The 21,617-nt window shown below is 39.3% G+C and overlaps 1 long non-coding RNA gene across 1 annotated transcript; it reads left to right on the top strand.

Annotated features, from left to right (window-relative positions):
* Nucleotides 1-18,572: 18,572 nt before the first annotated feature.
* LOC127073360 (uncharacterized) lies at nt 18,573-19,695 on the top strand. The gene is made up of 2 exons (XR_007785730.1): nt 18,573-18,927; nt 19,295-19,695. It is a non-coding gene; the product is annotated as an uncharacterized LOC127073360 (long non-coding RNA).
* The last annotated feature ends 1,922 nt before the right edge of the window (nt 19,696-21,617 follow it).

Below are 21,617 nucleotides of genomic sequence, written 5' to 3'. Positions count from 1 at the left end.
AGAATGGGTCACACGCTGCTGGGGATAAAGGATCAGAATGGACCATACACTAGATCGTATCTGGATTGCAGGATGAACCGTCTATTAGGCTGCCTTTGGGGCGGTAAAGATCAGAATGGATCGTATGCTAGATTGTATCTGAGTAGCAGAATGAGTCATCCATTAGGCGGGTGACTTCGCTGGGAATGAAAGATCAGAATGGATCGTACGCTAGATCGTATATGAGTAGCAGAAGGAGCCGTCCGTTAGGCTGAATCTGATTATGAAGGGGGTAGTCGTACGCTAGACTACACGTCAGAATGTACCGTACACTAGGTAGCATCTGAGGAGATGAACATCCGAATGGGTCGTACGCTAGACCGTCTCTGAGCAGCAGAATGAGCCGTCCGTTAGGCTGAATCTGATTGTGAAGGGGGTAGCCGTACGCTAGACTACACGTCAGAATGTACCGTATGCTAGGTAGCATCTGAGGAGATGAACGTCCGAATGGGTCGTATGCTAGACCGTCTTGAAATAGTTGAAGGAATCGTATGTTAGGCTACATCTGACAATATTTGTATATGTTGTATTTGCAATAAATGTCTGGGATGGGCTTAAAGATGCCATCATCAGGAGGATGTCAGAATGAATGTTCATATAGATTATATCTGAAAGATGTATCTGAATCTTGAACGCGATCGATAAAGATGTCTGTCTGGAAGGGTCTTTACTCTGACGGTATCAGGAGGATAATTAACCTGTAAAACAAAGTTAGCTTTATGCCATGTCATGATGCATGAGATGTTTTATGTATGTATGCGTATGCTGTGAAATGAAATAATGAATGAATTATGCGTCTGAAAATAAATGTGAACATTGCATGCATGTATATGATGTGGAATGATGCATGAATGAATTATGCATCCGAAAAGTTTTGCCAGGGGAAAATAAATCCCAACATTCTGGTTGGAGATATTTGTACTGATGACCCTTTCTTAGCTGGGGGTATTTGATTTCTGTCTGATGGTAGAAACATTCGGCAGAGCTTGGCTGGGGAGGGAAGAGATGACCAGTTTGTCTGGTGATGCCGACCTCTTCTGGGAAATAGCTGGTTTTTGTTGGGGAATAGAATTAGCAACCAGATTCCTTGGAACGCATGGTTAGACCTTCTCCTCGATCCTGAAGTCTTTTAGTAATTGCTATTGCTATTTTATGCATGTATTTTTGATAAACATCAATCATGTTCAAATGCATATATTAATTCGAATTAAATCAATGGACATTTACGCAAACAAAACAGAGGAAGTAAAACAACAGCATTTTTTCGAAATAAAATTGTACTGATTTTGAAAGAGGGCCTATAAACAGGCAATTTGTGTACAGGGAGACAAAAATCCTAGTAAGAGGAAATTGTCAAGAAAATAAAGAGAAAGCTATGCAGAAAAAGTCCTATTGATTTTAATTCCACTACTGTCATTATATCTTCAAGCGTCTCATCTCCTGCTATCGGATAAAAGTGATTAGCTTGTTCAGTCCTTTGAACTTGGGTGAAGCTGACTGAGAACGGGACATAGTCATACGCTTTAATCCCTAATTTTTGCCTGGACCGCCTTTTCAGGTTTTCAGTCCATCAGGATACCCTTTTTTTTGCCCAAGCCGCCTTTTCAGGTTTTCGACTTGCCAGGTGTACATTTTTATATGTTTATCCCTAATTTTTGCCCGAACCCTTTTGGTTCGCCGGGATGCCCTTACTTTTGCCTAGATACGTCGACCTGGCGGGTCTCTTTTATGCGTAGTATTTTTTAACTATGTCTGCGTTCACAGGATGCGGGAAATCTTCGCCATCCATTGTAGCAAGCATCATGGCTCCACCAGAGAATACTTTCTTAACTACAAATGGCCCTTCGTATGTGGGAGTCCATTTGCCTCTGGGATCACCTTGTGGTAGAATGATACGCTTTATTACCAAGTCGCCAGTTTGATACACCTGTCTCTTGACTCTTTTGTTAAATGCCTGGGTCATGCGCTTCTGATATATCTGCCCATGACAAACAACCGCAAGTCTCTTCTCATCAATCAAATTTATCTGATCGAGTCGAGTCTGAATCCATTCATCTTCATCTAAGCCCGCCTCTTTCATGATTCTTAGAGAGGGAATCTGAACTTCCACTGGTAAAACGGCTTCCATTCCGTAGACTAAAGAGAAAGGAGTTGCCCCTGTCGAAGTGCGCACTGAAGTGCGATAACCATGGAGAGCAAACGGTAACATCTCATGCCAGTCTTTGTATGTTACTGTCATCTTTTGTATGATCTTCTTAATATTCTTATTAGCAACTTCTACGGCGCCATTCATCTTTGGCCGGTACGGAGAAGAGTTATGGTGTTTTATTTTGAACTACGTGCAGAGTTCAGTAATCATCTTGTTGTTCAAATTAGTACCATTGTCAGTGATAATCCTTTCAGGGATGCCATATCGACAAATAAGACTATTCTTGATGAACCGTGCCACCACATTTTTGGTAACAGAAGCAAATGAGGCTGCCTCTACCCACTTTGTAAAATAATCAATAGCAACAAGGATGAAACGATGTCCGTTAGAAGCAGTAGGTTTAATCTCTCCAATCATATCAATGCCCCACCTTGCAAAGGGCCAAGGGGTTGTCAACACGTTTAATGGAGCAGGAGGCACATGTACTTTATCCGCATAGATCTGGCACTTGTGACAGGTTCTGGAGTGATGGTGGCAATCAGCTTCCATGGTAGACCAATAGTACCCTGATCTCAGAATCTTCTTGGCCATCGTCTGTCCACTAGAATGAGTCCCAAAAATACCGTCATGCATGTCTTCCATAATCTTTTCTGCTTCCTTTTTATCCATGCAGCGAAGCAAAGTCGAACCATGATTACGTTTGTATAATACTCCATTACTCAAAAAGAATTTAGCGGAGAATTTCCTCAGGAATTTTCTGTCATTGATGGATGCCCCTTCAGGGTATTCCTGAGTTTCTAAATATCTTTTCACTTCGTGGAACCAAGGTTTCTCCTCTACTCCCTCAGTATTAAGTTCATAACAATATGCTGGTTCATCTAATCGTTCAATGGTGATCATGGGAGCTTCACTGTCCCATCTGACTCTGAACATAGATGACATGGTAGCCAATGCGTCTGCCAACTGATTCTCTTCTCGTGGAATATGTTCGAATGTGATCTCTTCAAAGTATGGGATTAATGTCAACACCCGCTCACGATAAGGGATGAGATTCGGATGTTTAGTGTCCCATTCTCCTCTGATCTGACTGATTACTAATGCTGAGTCTCCGTACACACTCAAAGACTTGATTCTTAGGTCTATAGCAGCTCTGAGTCCCAAAATACATGCTTCATACTCAGCCATATTATTGGTACAATCAAAACATAGTCTAGCAGTGAAAGGCGTATGGCAACCCCTGGGAGAAATAATTACAACACCAACACCATTGCCCAATGCATTAGAAGATCCATCAAAAACCATAGTCCATCGGAATCCCAGTTCGGGTCCTTCATCCGGTCCAGGTTCTCCATAATCAGTAACAAGCACGACATCCTCATCTGGGAACTCAAAATTCATAGATTGGTAATCATCCACCGCTTGATGAGCCAAATGATCAGCTAGCACGCTTCCTTTGATTGCTTTTTGGGTAGTATACTGGATATCATACTCTGTTAAAATCATCTGCCATCTTGCTATTCTTCCGGAGAGGGCAGGTTTCTCAAATATATATTTGATAGGATCCATCTTAGAAATCAATAAAGTGGTGTGATTCAACATATACTGTCTTAGTCGGCGAGCAGCCCAGGCCAAAGCACAGCAAGTTTTCTCGAGCAGTGAGTATCTTGTTTCACAGTCGGTAAACTTTTTGCTAAGGTAGTATATGGCATGCTCTTTTCGGCCAGACTCGTCATGTTGCCCCAACACACACCCCATTGAATTTTCTAACACGGTCAAATACATGATTAGAGGTCTTCCTTCAACTGGTGGTATCAGAATTGGAGGTTCCTGGAGATACTTCTTGATTTTGTCAAAAGCTTCTTGACATTCATCATTCCATATCATCTCTTGATTTTTCCTCAGTAATTTGAAGATGGGTTTGCAGGTAGCGGTCAAATGGGAGATAAATCGGGCAATGTAGTTCAAACATCCCAAGAAACCTCTGACTTCTTTATCTGTACGGGGAACTGGCATTTCTTGAATAGCTCTCACCTTAGCCGGGTCAACCTCAATTCCTTTACCACTGACAATAAAGCCCAAGAGTTTACCGGATCTTACTCCAAAGGTGCATTTGTTCGGATTCAATCTCAACTTGTATTTCTTCAACCTCTCAAACAGTTTGTATAAATGATCGAGATGTTCTTCTTCAGTATGAGATCTGGCTATCATGTCATCCACATAACCTCTATTTCATGATGGATCATATCATGGAACAAGACCACCATAGCACGCTGGTACGTTGCCCCTGCGTTCTTTAAACCGAATGGCATTACTTTATAACAGAAAGTGCCCCATTGCGTCACAAACGTAGTTTTCTCCATGTCCTCAGGTGCCATCTTAATCTGATTATAACCTGAGAATCCGTCCATGAATGAGAATACCTTGTGTTGAGCGGTGTTATCTACCAGAACATCAATGTGCGGAAGTGGAAAATCATCCTTGGGACTCGCTTTATTCAAATCTCTGTAATCTACACACATTCGCACCTTACCATCCTTCTTTGGCACTGGTACCACATTAGCAACCCATTGAGGATAAGAAGTAACAGCCAGAAAACCTGCATCAAACTGTTTCATAACCTCGGCTTTGATTTTCTCAGACATTTCAGGACGCATGCGACGAACCTTCTGCTTAACAGGACGACAATCTTCCTTCATTGGCAAACGATGCACTACTATATCAGTATCCAGTCCTGGCATGTCTTCATAAGACCAAGCAAAAATCTCTACATAGTCATGTAACATCTGAATCAATCTTCCCTTGACACTGTTTTCCAAGCCTGCTCCTATTTTGACTTCTCTCTTGTCTACTTCAGTACCCAGATTTACAATTTCAATTGATTCCTCATGCGGCTGTATAGTCTTTTCTTCTTGCAGTAACAGTCTGGCAAGTTCTCCCGGTACTTCACAATCTTCCTCACTTCCATCCTCGGCTTGGTAGATCGGATTTTCAAAGTCATAATGAACAGTAGCAGAATTATTATCAACAGGATCCAGAGTGGATATGGATCTGCAATTTGTTACGTGAGTGTGTGTAAGAAAACATAGCTTGTTTGGAAGATGACAGGAAAGATAAAGAGCGCAATATTTGAATGCAAAAAGTCCATTGATTTATTGAATGTAAATATGCTTATGAAATGACAAACCCTTAACAAACTAGCTATTGTGCCCCGGGCATAGACACAATGCTTTAAGAAGTTCAATTGTAAACATAAAAAAAACTTGCAACACTAAAATAGACAATAACAATTACTCCTGACTAAAGGAGATCGGGATAGTGTCTTCAGCCTTCCAATTATTGAGTCCGTCACCAATTGTTGGGAAAATCCAGCTATCCAGGTCGCAGTCGCTGTCAGCATCTTCTATAGCATTAATCTGATCTTTGACTATCTTTTCAGAGTTAAACCCCAGGCCAAGTCTATCAGACTTGTACGGTACATTGATCAGTTGACCCCAGCCAGTACGACCACCATCTTCAACCACGGCTTGAGCATCTTTCAGAGAAATCATAGTAGGAGGAGCACGAATAACCTTGGGCACACAGGAAGTTGGCTTAAGGACAGGATTAGTCGGAGGAACTACTTCAAATGACTGAGACGGAGTCTCAAAGAATTCACCATCCATCTCGACGTATCTGAAGGTATGCACACTACTGACAATATACTCTTCTTCCCCACACACAGCGACGATCTTACCCTCTATTGGATACCTCAGCTTTTGATGGAGAGACGAAGCTACATCACTTGCCCCATGAATCCAAGGGCGTCCCAGCAAGCAGGAATAGGCAGGACGAATGTTCATTACGTGAAAGATAGTGTTGAAGACTTGAGGTCCTATCTTGATAGGAAGGACCACTTCACCGTGGACAACGCTCTTCGCACCATCGTAAGCACGCACCACAACGTCACTAGGCTTCAGTTCAATGCCTTTACAGTCAAGTTTATCGAGCACAGCTGTCGGCAGCACATTCAAAGAAGAGCCGTTGTCGATCAATACGTGAGATAAGGTGATCCCCTCACACTTAATGGAGATATGCAGAGCTCTATTGTGATTCTTTCCTGCTGGTGTCAGGTCAGCATCGGAAAAGCCTAGGCCATTGTCAACTGCCAAGTGAGCAACATAATTTTCGAACTGATCGACAGATGTTTCCTGAGGTACATGAGCAGTCTTCAAGAATTTTATCAATGCATTGGCATGAGATTCAGAAGATAACAACAAGGATAACATCGAGATCTTAGACGGAGTATGCCCCAACTGTTCTACCACATCAAAATCACTCTTGCGGATGATTTTCAGCATTTCTTCCATTTCTTGTTTGGCAACATCTTCGGTAGTAACTTCGACCGGTGTCTTTGACTGAGAAGGGTTGACTGGTTCCTTTCCTCGAGTTTCGGGGGCGGGAGGTGAGATTTCGGGAGAGAAGATCCTTCCACTTCGAGTAATTCTACTAGTCCCAACAATGTCAACGTCATTAGGATTAGCAGGATTATCATCTTGCTTCACGCCATGGATGTAAATATCACCTCCATAATTCCACGGAATGGCTTTGCTTGAGGAATACGGTACTGGGCCAGGTGCGGTAATGATTAGGGGAGCTACCTTGGGCTCAACAGTGATCTTCACAGGCACTCTAGTAGCGGTAATCTTCACTGGAACTTTGGACCTAGCGATCACAAATATTTCTTCAATAGGACTTTCCACCTTAGGAATCTTTTCAAAGAGAATTGTACGATCGTCCATCAACCGTTGAATACCATTCCTCAACTTCAAGCAATCATTGGGTCGGAGTATACAGAGATCGCAATTTTCAGCACAACCTGGAAATAAACCAGTTTGCAATAAATTCTTCTTGATGGTCAGGAGAGGAGATGCTAAGTCAGCTACATTAGAAATGTGAGAATTGTCATCCATAACATTAACAGTCTTGTCATGGTTAGGCATAGGTGCAGTGATGACATTAGGAGTCTCTGGAGGATCAAATTCAATTTCTCCAGCCTCGATCATATCCTGAATCTTATTCTTCAACAACCAACAATCGTTTGTATCATGCCCGGGGCTATCGGAGTGATATGCGCACCTGGCATTGGGATTGTAACGAGGAGAAGTAGTGTTGGGATTCGTAGGAGGATCTCTGAGGGTAATCAACTTTGCTTTTAGCATACCCTGTAGTGCCTGTGCCAAAGTCATATTGATCTTGGTAAACTGCCTTCTTGGCCTGTCTTGCCTGTGCTGGAAGTTTTGAGATGGCGGTGCTGCAATCGTAACCGCTCCAATGGTATGGTCACGATTCTTCTTGCTACGACCCCTTTGACTGTACACAGCATTTGATTCGTTCCTAGCCTGATAGGACCTTTTGGTGCTTGCAGAGGTAGCCGCCTGTATCTTTCCACTTCGAATACCACTTTCAACACGTTCACCTGTCAATATAAGTTCAGTGAAACCCGATGAAGAACTTCCCAGTAGGTGGCTGTAGAATGGGCCTGTTAGTGTACTCATGAACATGTCTACTAATTCTCGATCAGTCATAGGGGGTTTGACTCTGCCAGCCAAATCTCTCCATTTTTGAGCATATTCTTTGAAGCTTTCTTTAGAGCCCATAGTCATATTCTGCAACTGTAGCCGAGTAGGTGCCAATTCAGAGTTATACTGGTACTGCTTGTAGAAAGTTGTTGCCAAATCAGTCCAGGTGCGGATGTTAGAGCTCTCGAGATGATAATACCACTCTAACTGTGTGCCAGCCAGACTCTCTTGGAAGAAATGGATCCATAGCTTCCTATCAGTGGTATACGGCTGAATCTTTCTCACATAAGCTCTCAGATGCATCTGAGGACAAGACGTACCATCGTACTTAGTGAAAGTGGGGATCTTGAATTTGCGAGGAATGGCCACATCGGAGACCAGACCCAAGCTTTCGAAATCCAGACCGGGCGCCTTCTGACCCTCCATAGCTAGCATACGTTCTTCCAGCAACTTGTACTTGCCATCTCTTGGAGAGTACTGTTCATTCTCGTAATCTTCATCGTCGTCCTCAGGGTTGAAGAGATCAACATTCTCCTCTTCTGAATCATTCTCTGTCTCCTCTTCTTGATCCTTCGGCATTCTGATCTTGACTCCTGCGGCCTGTCCTTTAAGCCTTCTTCCCAGGTTAATGTAGCTCACAGCTTTCTTGTCTTTCTTCTTATCGAGCAAAAGAGCCTTCAGTTCCTCCTGCCCCTTGGATAAGCTCAAGATCATCTCCTGGAATTGAGCATTCTGAGCCTGGAGATCCTTGACAGTTTGTTCGAGGGCCATTTTTCTGTTTGCAATAGGAAGACCGTGAGAACATTGATCCTTTAGAATACCTGTTATGCAATGTTATGTTATGCTATGTAATGTATGAAATGTTTTCAAGGACTTTCGGAATTTAACTTTGCATAAACCACTAAAAAGAGAGGAACTTTTATTAATAATTTTTAATCAATATTCATTACAACAAATAATAAAATACAATAAAAGCTCAAGTATCCCAGGGACGGCTTCTTTTTGGGCGAAGATATGCATTGAGTCTTCGTTCCTCATTAAGCTGGCTGGTGAGTTCTAACACTTTCTTCCTTTCAGCACAGAACTGGGCTTCAAAAGTATCCCTTTCCTCTCTCAACTGGATCCAGGATCTCTTCAACTCTTCAACATCGGTAGGCATATCTGGATAAGGAATGATCTGAGGAATACCTCCTTCAACCCCTGGTTCAACAATCAGCGGTCCGACTGCAAGATATGGCATGACCAATTCACGAGCTCTGACGCGTACCCATCTGAGATAAGGTTCCATAGGAATAGAGTTTTTCTGTCCTAAAGTACTTCTTTTCACCATGCCCCAAGCTCGTACAAACCTTTGACGGAGATTTTGAGAATCGTTGTCATAGTCAAACACAGTGCCTTGGATAACTATTTCATGTGGGCCATCTCTTCGAGCACAACCAAACTGACGTAGGGCTAAAGCAGGATTATAAGTAATACCTCCTCTTATCCCCATGAGTGGTACATTAGAGAATTCTCCACAACGGTCAATGATGATAACATTTTCTTTGAGATGAGGACACCAACGGATGTCTGAATGGGAGAGCGACATTATCCTTTGAGACCATTTCAAATTCTGCTCGTTCTTCAAGATTGACTGAGGAAGGTGCGAAATAAACCACCTAGACAATAAAGGTACGCAGCACATGAGAGTCCCTTGCCTCTTCATAGTACGGGTGTGAAGGGAATGCAAAATGTCTCCAAGCAAGGTAGGCACCGGGTTATGAGTGAGAAATATCTTGATAGCATTCATGTCTATGAATTGGTCTGGATTAGGGAATAGCACCGAGCCATAGATTAGTAATGCTAGAACATCTTCGAAAGCATGGACATTCATAATTTTTAGGAATTCTCGGGCCTTATTTATCAGAAATTTGGCGAGCAAACCCTTGATTCCACTTCTTGTTATCCAATTAGTTTCAATGTCGGATTTTGTCATGTGTAAAGCCGCGGCAACTTCTTCAGACTTCGGAATCTTTTCTAAACCACTGAAAGGTATTTGATCAAGGATAGGTATCCCAAGCAGCCTGGAGAATTCTTCTAATGTGGGTACCAACTGATAATCCGGGAAGGTGAAGCAATGATGTTTAGGGTCGAAGAACTGGAATAAAACTCTCATCATATCTTCTTTGAAACCAGTGGTAACCAAATTGAGGAGAGAACCATGTTTCTTGATGAACTGAGCCTGATCAGGAAGTTCTGACACTAAATCCTTGAGTTGAGGAGAGATGGCTACAAAATTGATCCGGATGGTTTTCTTGGAAGCCATGACCTGTTTAACAGAGCAAAGCTAAATCCCTAAGTCCTTGAAATGGTTAGTACAATGTCATGATGTTACGATGTTATGATGTCATAATTTAACAAGTACAAACAAGTCACACCGCAATCATTCCTAGGTTTTAAGGCTTGCGTGAGTTCCATAGATAAGTACCCTCCCAACTGAAGTTTGGTTGGTTCAACCTGTCCTAGAATAGTAACCGGGTTCTAGAAGGATCTCAAATCATTGACCTTTCTTTAAGTCCACTTCAGTGCAACACCAAGTGGTTGACCAAAGCTTCCCTAAAGTCCAATCTCAAAGAGTGTAGTATCGAGTCTCAACCAACCCCAGTCGGAACCGAAGTCAGTTATCTCACTACTTTCTAATGGCTAGGATGAGTCAATTAGGGTTCTAAAGGTCTGGTTAATGCTTTGATGACACCACGCGGAAGCCAAATTTTTCCTCAAGTAAACATGAGGAACATCAGGACATCCAAAGTGTCACATTAACCGTAGCCATCATTTTGACCATTCCAGTATACGCCAGATAGTCGCGATGATCTATTGCTACTTACCTAAGGTACACTAGATCCGGGTGTAGGATCTTTCACTCAAGAATACCCAAGCGATCCCTTAAAAGTAAATCAGACAATTCAAATAAGTGATCTTGTTTTTTTAAGGCAACCTCTCTTAGTAGTACCCAGCAGAGTCGCCAGTTCTGTCATACGGTGAACTGACTTTGGTGTGTTTTTGCTTTGGAAAGCAAATGTCGCGGATAGCAAGAGTCGCCACCGACTTTTCTTTTATCCAATAAGGAAAGGTGGAAAAGAACAGGAAAGACCTTAATTAGATTTTGGGTTCGGGAGGTACATTATACAAAGGGAAGGTGTTAGCACCCTTTGTATCCATGGTTATCCATGGGCTCTTAATTGCTTGATCACTTATGTTTGTCTGAAAAAAAAGTGTTTGTGAATTGCTTAAAAAATGTTTTGAAAAGAGAGTTTAACTTTGTAATGATCCTTGTACGAATGTATACAAAGTGTTTATCTCGTTTAACTTTGAAAGTTGTTTAGAAAAATATGACTTGGCAATGATTCTAGTACGAATGTATGCCAAGTGGTGATTTTCTAATGGAGGTTTTGAAAAGTGTGAGGTGTGAAAAGTAGTTTAAACTGTGAGCAAGCGTTTAGGAGTTATACCTACCCAAGGTCTTTATGGGCATTTCCTATCCTTATGAGGGTAAAACTGTCCTTACTATTGAGAAGTAAGTAGTTTTATCCTTTGGATGTAAAAGGGACATCGTAGGGTCATCGATTGGTCATTGAAGGCAACATTTGTAAGGATACCTTAGCATTCGAAGGGACGATCATCATTTAACCGTAGGCTACACCGAAGGGTCATTGAGGGACAAAAATCATATATTCGAAGGCAACATCCGAGGGACTATGATTTATTTTATAGGGACATGATGATTTAATCGAAGGGTCTTTGCTAAATGTATCCCCACATTCGCGGGATATGACCATAATACCGTAATACCGTAAGGCAACAAAGAGAGGTCCAAGATCACATATTCAAAGGCAATATTTTATAATCAATTAGGTAATTAGGATGAATCTCCACATTAAAATCAATTAAGTAATTAGGATGAATCTCCACATTAAAATCAATTAAGTAATTAGGATGAATCTCCACATTAAAATCAATTAAGTAATTAGGATGAATCTCCATAAGGGTATCCCACAAATAAAGTGGAATACCTAGCAAGCTATCTTTTCGGGAATGCGTGAGCCCTTACAAAATTCAGCAAACAAGTCAGAATACCAAATCAGGGTGCAATCGAGAATTGCACCAAACAAAAGGAACATAGCGGTAGGAATGTCAGGAAAAATAACACATGGTTAGAATAAAACAGATCCGATAAGCATAGAACAGAACAGAAAAATCGGCGACTGTCATGTTCGCTCCTGCCTCGCCTAGCGAAGGCTTAGCGAATGCTCGCTACATGCTCGCTTGGCGATGTGCTAGCGAGCGGCTGCAGGTTCTGGTTTTAATAACAGTACCATTCCAAAAACTCCACACCCTATAGCATCCATCACAGGAATTACATGGTTAAATATTCAAGATATTCATACATACTTAAATTCACATGCAAAACTTAAGATATTCTTATAAATTCAATCATAATGCCATATGCAAATTAAGAACATAAAGCGGTAATAGCAATGCAAACCTGTTTGCAATTGAATTGCAACCTTGAATTGGCAAGTCGGATTGAGTTGGGCGGAGGTAACCTTGATGCTGATGAGTTTCCTTCAGGGTTTCCTTTAGGGTTGCTCTGAATTCTCTGGGTGAGCCTCCAGGGTTTGCTGTGTAGCTTATGTTAGGGTTTCTTTGCTAGGGTTTCTGTCCGTCTGCCTCTGCCCCCTTTTTCTGAATGAAGCTCTGCTATTTATAATAATTTTTATGACCTGATGGGCTCAGAATGAAGCCCAGAATTTTCTGGTATTCGCAAGCTTCGCTAGGCGAGTGGCGTAGCGAAGGGTTCGCTAGGCGAAGGAGTTGCTCGCCTAGCGAGCATGCCAGTTTGGGCCATTTTTTGGATTTGGCCATCTGTGTGCTGAGTCTTTGTTCTTTTAAGATCAATGCCTTGAAAAATAAGTTGGAGTGCCTTGAAAAATGCCTTGTGATATTAACGGGCAAATTTTGGGGTATGACACCCATGATCTTCACATGTCATTTTGATCAAGAAATCATCAAGAGTTTGAAGTTTGTTTGCCTTGGAAACCCTAATTCATCTGGATGTCTTGTGTGACTTCCTCAACAAGATTCTTCAACCTTTGATCAAATAGTTCAAGGTATAATTCATATTACATCATCTTAGACATATATGATCCTCCATGAGTCCCAAAAGTCTAGAGAATATCAAGCTAGCAAGATGGTTCATGGTGGTTGACCAGAGAAAGTCAACTGGTCAAAACTGGGGTTCCCTAGACCCTATCTCCTGAAATTTTTGTCATGTGAAAATGATTCCAAGATAAAAGTTACTCAAAATAACATTCCAAACAACTTTAATTTTGAGGTCAAGTTCTAGTTTATCATGGCAAGTCATTTTTTATGGTGAACGATTATAGGTCCCTTTTTCTGAACCCTAGTTAGGAGGTCAACTTCCCAAGATCATAACTTGCTCAATTATTATGAGATGAAATACGTTAAAATTCCATGATTAAATTCAAGATGTCTAGTTCAACTTTTATGTTTGAAGGAAGTTCCAATTAAACTTGCAAATGCATGTGCCAGGAGGAAACATTATAGGTCACTTTGGACCATTACCATTGAACAAGTGATTTTCCTCAATTTCTAAAATGCATAACTACTTCATCCAAAATCAAAAGAGGTAAAATTGGTGACTCGATTTAAGAGTTTTGAAATAGATACAACATTAATGAAGGAACTTTTTCCATTTGAAGTCCATAGCAAAAAATTATTCAAGGTGGAAGAAGTAAACATTTGACTTGGTACTTAGAAAGTTTGCAAATATGTTTGATTTCCCAAACTTCCACCTCAAAATTCATCATGGTCTGAGCTTTAAATGAAAATGTGTTCAACATGAAAATTGTTCCCCTTGATCTCACCTTGCCAAAAATTCCAAGGTCACCTTATTTGGCCAAATAATGAAGGACTTGTGCATGGGTGTAATGTGAGGTACCATTTGGTTGATTTTCACTTCCACATTTCAAACACAAGTGCATGACCATATGCCATGAGTTCAGCATGATTCTCACTCATTTTTGGACCTGAATACATCACTTGATGGGCCTATCACATGCCCATGCAAGCATTCAAGGTGAATTGCTAAAATTGGCAATTTTCGGAAGTGCGTGGAAATGAATCTCATGGCCTATAAATAAGACCCTCATTGCTCAAAATTAAGGACCTCATGCCCAAGCTTTGAACCTGAAATCCAAACCCTCACCATTAAAGGATAATCTTCAAGGTTTTCATTGGAAAGTCGAGCTTCAAATCTCATTATTTTTTGAGATTGAAACTCCAAGAGCCCATACCATTTTCTGATCTTAATCACTTCCTACAAGCTTCTGAAACAAAGCCAAACACAATTGGAATCAAGATCAAGCAAGGTTCCCAACTCTCTAAATTATACCAAAGAGTCTCAAAGTAAGTGAGAATGCAGTTAACTGTACGACATAGGGATCAAATCTACTTTCTATCTGGTTTCCTTAATTTCTGTTGATAATGATTTTGTCGTTGCGGAGCGTAGGGCTGTTGATACTGCATTGTTGGAGGACCGGTAAGAATAGCATACGTGGGTTGCTGATATGGGTTAGGTGCTACTGCTGCCACCAAATAGTATGGCATTTGGTAGGTTCCAACTTCCCTTCTGGCAATTGTGGCAGTATTGGTGTCCCCTTCCTTCTTCTTTGGGAATTCGAAATGTCATTTATTTGCTCCACTAGCCACAACTTATGTATCTTGTATCTTGTCAATCTTCAAGCAGTTCTTGATTTTCTCACCAATAATGACCAGGTCTGAGAATCCTGAGAAAGCACTTTCAACCATCCTATCAAGATACGACCCTTGAAGGGTCTCCATGAACATGTCTACCAGTTCTCTTTCAAGAAGAGGGGGTTGAACCCTGGCATCTAAATCCCTCCAGCGTTGGGTGTACTCTTTAAATAATTCCTCTGCCTTATGAACAAGGCTTTAGAGCTGAGTCTGATTGGGAGCCATGTCTGAATTATACTAATAATGCTTTAGGAAGGCTTCAACAAGTTTCCTCCAGGTTCATACATACGTGCACTCGAGTTACATATACCATTCCAGAGAAGCCCCACTAATGATGTCTTGAAAAAAGTGCATTAACAGTTTTTCATCATTAGAATGAGCGACCATCTTCCTGCAAAAGGCTCGAGTTGCATATACCATTCCAGAGAAGTCCCTCTTATCTTATGTATACTCTCTGAGCCTGGGTATTGGGTTTTTCACTCCATAGTATCCACCCCTCAAGATCACAATAATATATATATATATATATATATATATATATATATATATATATATATATATATTACATGAATGGATAAATAAAGCAAGAGATAACATAAATTAACACCCAAGGAAAAGGATACAGGCAAATTAGGCTTGACTCACTTTAGGAAACTCCGTATAGTCCCCAACAGAGTCACCAATTATTGCGTCGCGAAAAATACAGAGCCGTCGCCGGATTTTATTTATTCCAAGGAAAGGGAAAATAACGATAAAACCCCAAATGAGAAGGACCTCTCAACCAATAGCGGGTTTGGAAGTCGGTTATGCAAGGGGAAGGTATTAACACCCCTCACATCCATAGTACTCCATGGGAACCACTTGCTTGTATCAATGCATATGGATGTTGTTTATCTGTACGTTGCTTGATATCAAGAATGAGATGAAAAGGAATAAGACAAGGAGAGAATAAGTTTAGTTTTCTCACCAAAGATTTTGGCCATTGTGCCTACGTATCCTCATATGTGTAATGAGGAAGTCAGAGCTCTATAGTTCCGCTCACAAACGAAGTATGTGTTTGGTTGTTTTTATGAATAGTATTGATGTCCGCATGTTACTGTTTTACTTGCTTGTATACTCTTTCATAAGAGAGATAAGTATTTGTTTGTTTGCGGTAAAGTGGATACATGTGGATCATACTCTAGCAGTTCAACATTACTTGCTCACACATGGAGGCTTTAAGCGGCGTTCATGGTAGAACGGAAGTAACATGTCCTCTTTGAAAGGTTTGCAAAGAATGCACTGAGGCAAAAGATGGTTTGATTTATTGGGGTTGATTTTAGTACAGAGACAAGCATCAGACCCTTGGCTAGATACATTCAATAGTCCAAAAACTCGGGAGTTGACAGGACAATGTTATCCTAACCACTCTTTTTTGTCCTAAAGAGATTTGAATTATGAAAAAGTTTGGCAAGTCTAATCATTGGAACTTAGAGGGAGACAAGTATCTGACTCTTGACTAAGTATGTCCAACAATCAGAATACTCGGGAGTCAAAAGGACAATGGTATCCTAACTACCCTTTTTCTCCCTCATAGCACCTAGATCTAACTTGTTTGAATCATTAGATGTGTTAAGGGGGAAGTCAAGTGTCGGGTCCTCAAGCTAGGTATGGCCGACAACCCAAGTAGTTGAACGTTATGTACAAGCACGTATACCCCATTTTTGTATTCCAGTTTGTTATGAAATTATTTTGGAAAAGGAACTTGACGTTGGATCAAATGTTTGAGTTTATTATGAAAAAGTATGTGTGAAGAATGGAGGAGAGAGATGGGATGGGATTGAGAGGAGAATGGAGAAGATATGGGATCATGGAATGGACGGGAAATATTTGACGTTGGATCAAGTACTCGTGTTATAGTGGTGTGAGACTGATTTGGATGACGTTAGATCAATTACCTTTTGTTTCTTTTGAAATAATTTATTTTTATCGTTTGTCTTTTTATATTTTTAGTTAGCATGCATGATGAACTAATAAAAGAATAAACCTAGACTATTACATGTTCATGGGGTTGTAAGTTGAATATGCGCCTAAGATGGGGGAGTGAATTAGGTTTGTGAAAACTTTTTTCGGTTTTATGAAAACTTATTCTTTCTTTTCTGGTCTGGTTATGCAATGAAACAGTAAAGTGCGGAAAGTAAAGAACACCAAGACGTATACTAGTTCCCCTCACAATCCGAGAGTAATCCAGTCCCTTTACCACATGTAAGAGCTTTTATTATAGTTAGATCTTATGGACAAGACAACCTAGTCTTTCTATACAGACTCTAACAAGAATACCAAGAACACTCCTCTTGGATTTTTCACTAAGTCCACTAAGATAACAATACTCTCTTAATGTCTCTCTTGTTTCCAACAGTCCTGGACAATAAGGATAATAAGGACAATATAAATTTTTACAAGTTTTTGACAGATGGAATAATATATCAATCTATTGATTGTTCTTCTCCTTTTAAGTAATCAATTTTCTTTATGACATACATGTGGTCTAAGGATGATATGGATGAAACTATATGAATGTATATTGAAATTCTGTGTAGAAAGTTTCACCAAAAAATTTAATCAAGAATACTTGAGAGAATTTGAAAAGATGAAGAGAAAGATTGTTTGGAAATAATTGTGTAAAGGAGGTGTGTTCAAATTCTGAAAAAATGTGTTATATATAACCCTTAGACACCTTTCTAAATGGTCATAATTCATGCATGGATGCCATGCTTCAAGAACACATTTCAAAAAATGTTTTCATGAAAGAATACATTTCTTTTTACCATTGGTTCAGTGGTAATCGATTACCCAATATGGTGTAATTGGTTACACCTGAGCCAATGTTAAAAAATTTGAATTTTTTTACTGTGTAATCGATTATCCGTATCACGGTAACTGATTACATGTTGTAAAACTTATCATAGTAGGTAGCACACACAGCTGGTAATCAATTACCTCAAACCCGTGGCATGGAAAGAAACTAGACAAGATTAGAAACTATGTACCATGCCTAAAACATACAAGTGGCATGGTACTTCACACATAACAAGTCAATTGAATGGGTTAACGACAATGGCTAGTTAGGATTATGCTTGAATCTCAAAGTCACATGTGGATACAAACAACAAATGGGGTTAGTATGAGATCAAGTCAAATGAGCATGATACAACAAATGCAAGCATATTCAAATATCTAAATCAATTCAAATGACAAAGGATTAATCATGGATAAACAAACGAAAGACTAATCATGTGATCATGGCAAATTAAATTAGACATACAAGACATTCATCACCAAAATTGAAATGGGATTTTCAATTTATTCAATATGATCACAAACTAATGAATCGATCAAATGGAAAATTAAAGTGAAAATTAAACTTAAGGATTAAAATCTACCTAAACATGAATTAGGGAACAAACTAATCAAAAAGGAAATTAACAATCCAAATCATGAATGGAATCTAATCTACCTAAACATGTTAATAACAATGCAATATACGAATCGAAATGGAAAATTAAGCTAAAACATAATCATGCTAAAGTCTACACTTAACCATATTATTAAATCATGAAGGAAAAAAAAGAGATCAAGATCAACAATTCTTAGTGGCCCATTACAATCCAATCAAAGCATGTTTAAACTACAAGGAGATTAATCTGAAAAATCAAGATCAAACCCTACGTGAATATCCTAATTTCTAATCAAACTAAAATCACAATAATTCTTAACTAAACCTAATTCATCAAAAAAAAACTATGTTTATTCCTATGATCACAATCTAAAAAAAAAAACTATGTTTATTCCTATGATCACAATCTAAAAAAAAAACTAATGTTATTAAGATTAAAGAAGGTACAGTTGCGAAATTAATCAACAAAAAAACCCAATTAACATAAATTAATATAAATTATCATAATTAAAAAATTACGGGACAATGAACATTGGGCTAGGGGTGAACTGATTGAATGGGGGTGTGTCAGAAATAATGCTGGGGCCATGAAGTTTTGGGGCAAAAGGCTTAATTCACCATTCATCACCTAACTCGGGTCTCATATGTCTTCAGCGATGCCCAAAACTCAATGTATCCAAGCCACTTCACCGTCACCATCAGCGTTTAATCACCAAGAAAATATTCAAAACTCCATTTCAAACTCTCACTTCCTCATACACGCGGATTTTCCCCTTTCAAATCTCAATCGAACAGCGAAATAAAAAACGGGACGCTATAGATTTATCACCGAATTGAATCCTCACTGAAGTCGAAACCATCTTGCACGCGAGTGAAGGAAGACGAAGGGAGAAAAACTTACCGGACGATTCTGACGCGGTGGCTCAGAGGTGATTAATTATTCGGTCTTCTTCTTTTCTCCTATGCGCTCGTTGTTCTTCAATTGTGTGATCGTTGGTTCGTCGATGTCGTGCCTTGAAATGAAGTCGTAAGGAGGTTTTTGATAGGTTTAGATTCTAGTTAAGTTTTATAATATATGAACCATCAGTCACCATATCCCATACCGATTTAACTTTATGGCAATTCCAAACCTTAGCGCACATAACTGATATGTAACTTTTTCTTGAGGAGCATGTAAAACCATTGTTGTAGGGTTTGAAAAACGGTTAGAAGGTTTTTTTTGGGGAAAAAGGTGAAATGGTTTCCTTTGACAAGAAAATGAAGGATTTCAATTTCAACTATTGCTTGTGTATGCAGGTTATGGACATGGTTCTACTTTGGTATTGGCTTGGCTTCAAAGAAGTTTTAAAGGCTTGGTGATATGCTATAAAACTTGATTTGGAGTTGGCTAGGAATTTGGAATGCTTTTGAAGCTTGAGTTGGAGATGGACTTAATGGCTCATGTTGTATCGTTGTAAATTGGAATGCTTTGAAACAAATGGAATTTGTAATGTAACTTTGGTAATTGTATGTATGTATTATGGTTGAATTTGAAATGATATATGTATGTATTGTGAAGTGTAATTTTGAAGTTGGATGGATTGGAATGACTTTGACTTGTAAATAAATGTGAATTCCAATTGTATGACATTGTTGCATTATGATGAGATTCGAATTGTAATGGTTAAATTTTGAATGTATAAGAAGTGGTTTTGGAATTTGGGCTTATGAATGGTTTGACTTGATATGAACATGGTTATGATTAGAATTTTTGGACTTGAAAATGTAATTTTTCAAGTTGGTTTTGTATGATATACACGTAAACCATGATGAAAACCAAAACTTTGATCAAGTGACTTATGCTTGAAGAAATGAACAAAGAAGCATGGACTTTGATAGAACAAGAAAGAATGAACAAGAACTTAGGGTTACATGGTTGACTTTGATTAGATGGTTGACTTTGGTCAAATGGATGACGAAAATGTCAACAGTTGACCAAAAGTCAACTTAGGTAAAAATATATATTTTTGTGTGGACAATTGAATGTGGACCACAATGCCTTTGAACCAAATGATATATGTCATGCTATTGACTGATCTTGAACCAAAGAAGATAAACCAAGCAAAAAATCATGAGCCTGTGAAGCTTTAATGAACCCTTATCAATGATTTAAGACCATGAAACTCAAACAAGCAAATGAACCATCCATAATCAACCTGATGAATCATATGAAACCTCAAACTTAAATGCACACACAATAGATAGTGCCACAACCAGCAACTGGGATTTTAGGGATTTGAATTGATTTTGATGACGCTTACATCCAACACCACTAAACCAATGCCATTATCATAACCATGGTCCAAGAATTAGGGTTTCAAGCTATGCTTCATGATAAAGACACCCAAGACGAAGGGCTCACTTTCTATTCAATACCTTATGTGATTAAGACGCTTGAATCCATGACTTTGTGCTTCTCAATGCAAATGAAATATGTTATGATGCTATAGGTATGCAGATGAAATGAATAACGACAAGGATATGCATATGATTAAGGTTAGTGACCTAGATGAACATTGTGAAAGGTATGGAGAATTTTGGGGTATGACACCTCTACATAAACTAACAAGTTTAATTCAATTTCAAAACTGATTGCATAACACAACATCTAACCTTCTAATAGCCACTTCCGCATAACGAAAAAAAAACCAACTACACTCATACACAATAACAGTCCTAATGCAACAACTTAATTCACATTGCAACTAGAAATTCAAAAAACAAAAGAAGTGTTAATATGACTTTACTCAATAGCTTAACATCAACTAACATACCAACATTGCATCCCCTAACTTTGTTTCACTCTAATTATTTTGAATGCAGATTTTTCAGGTGAAACTAATAGCAAATCAAAACAAAACATAGCTTAGCTTTCACCTAAACCTTAATCACACTAACAACCCTATACAAATCCTAGTCCATCTCAATAACTAATTCCCCTTTTCATTAACACTTCTGGCCAACATTCATAATTTGAAGTTTGAGTTTAAAAGTCAGTCCAGTTAACAGAAAGTTGGGCAGCTACTAATATCAATCTAACGTATTTGCAACGTAACTAATCTCCACATTAACAACTAACTCAAAACTAACTTCTAACTGTTTTGTTAATTTCAAGTGAATTTCATTAAGATTTAGGGTGAATTTCTAACTGTATTTGGAGAAGAGAATGCTATAAACATGTACTTGGTGCAGAACGCGAGAGAGGCATCGTTTTAATTCATTAAAAATTCAGAGTTGGATTCTTCAAAAGCTCTTCACTCTCTTCATCTCCTTCCTAAAAAAACACACAAGTGCTGCCATTGAAGCTTCAATCGTGTTGAAGTGCTTTCCCTGCGCTTTCTCAGTGTCGTATCATCAACTTTTCATCCTCGACATTGATTCATTGGTTCACATTTGTCACTCTACAATATTCGGAAACAAAAGAAGAATAGAGAACAGAGGGAAAGAGGAAGAAGAAAGCATTTACACAAAGAAGAAGAAGTAGGAAGAAGAAGAAGCAAAGTAAAACAAATCAAACTCGGAAAAAAACACACCTCTGATTTGCCTCTGGATTGCATTTTCGATCAAAATTCACCGAGAC

Source organism: Lathyrus oleraceus, chromosome 1 (assembly GCF_024323335.1).
Source record: "Lathyrus oleraceus cultivar Zhongwan6 chromosome 1, CAAS_Psat_ZW6_1.0, whole genome shotgun sequence".
Classification (NCBI taxonomy): domain Eukaryota; kingdom Viridiplantae; phylum Streptophyta; class Magnoliopsida; order Fabales; family Fabaceae; genus Lathyrus; species Lathyrus oleraceus.
Note: the sequence above shows the minus strand (reverse complement) of the source record. Positions and strands in the feature narration are given on the sequence as shown.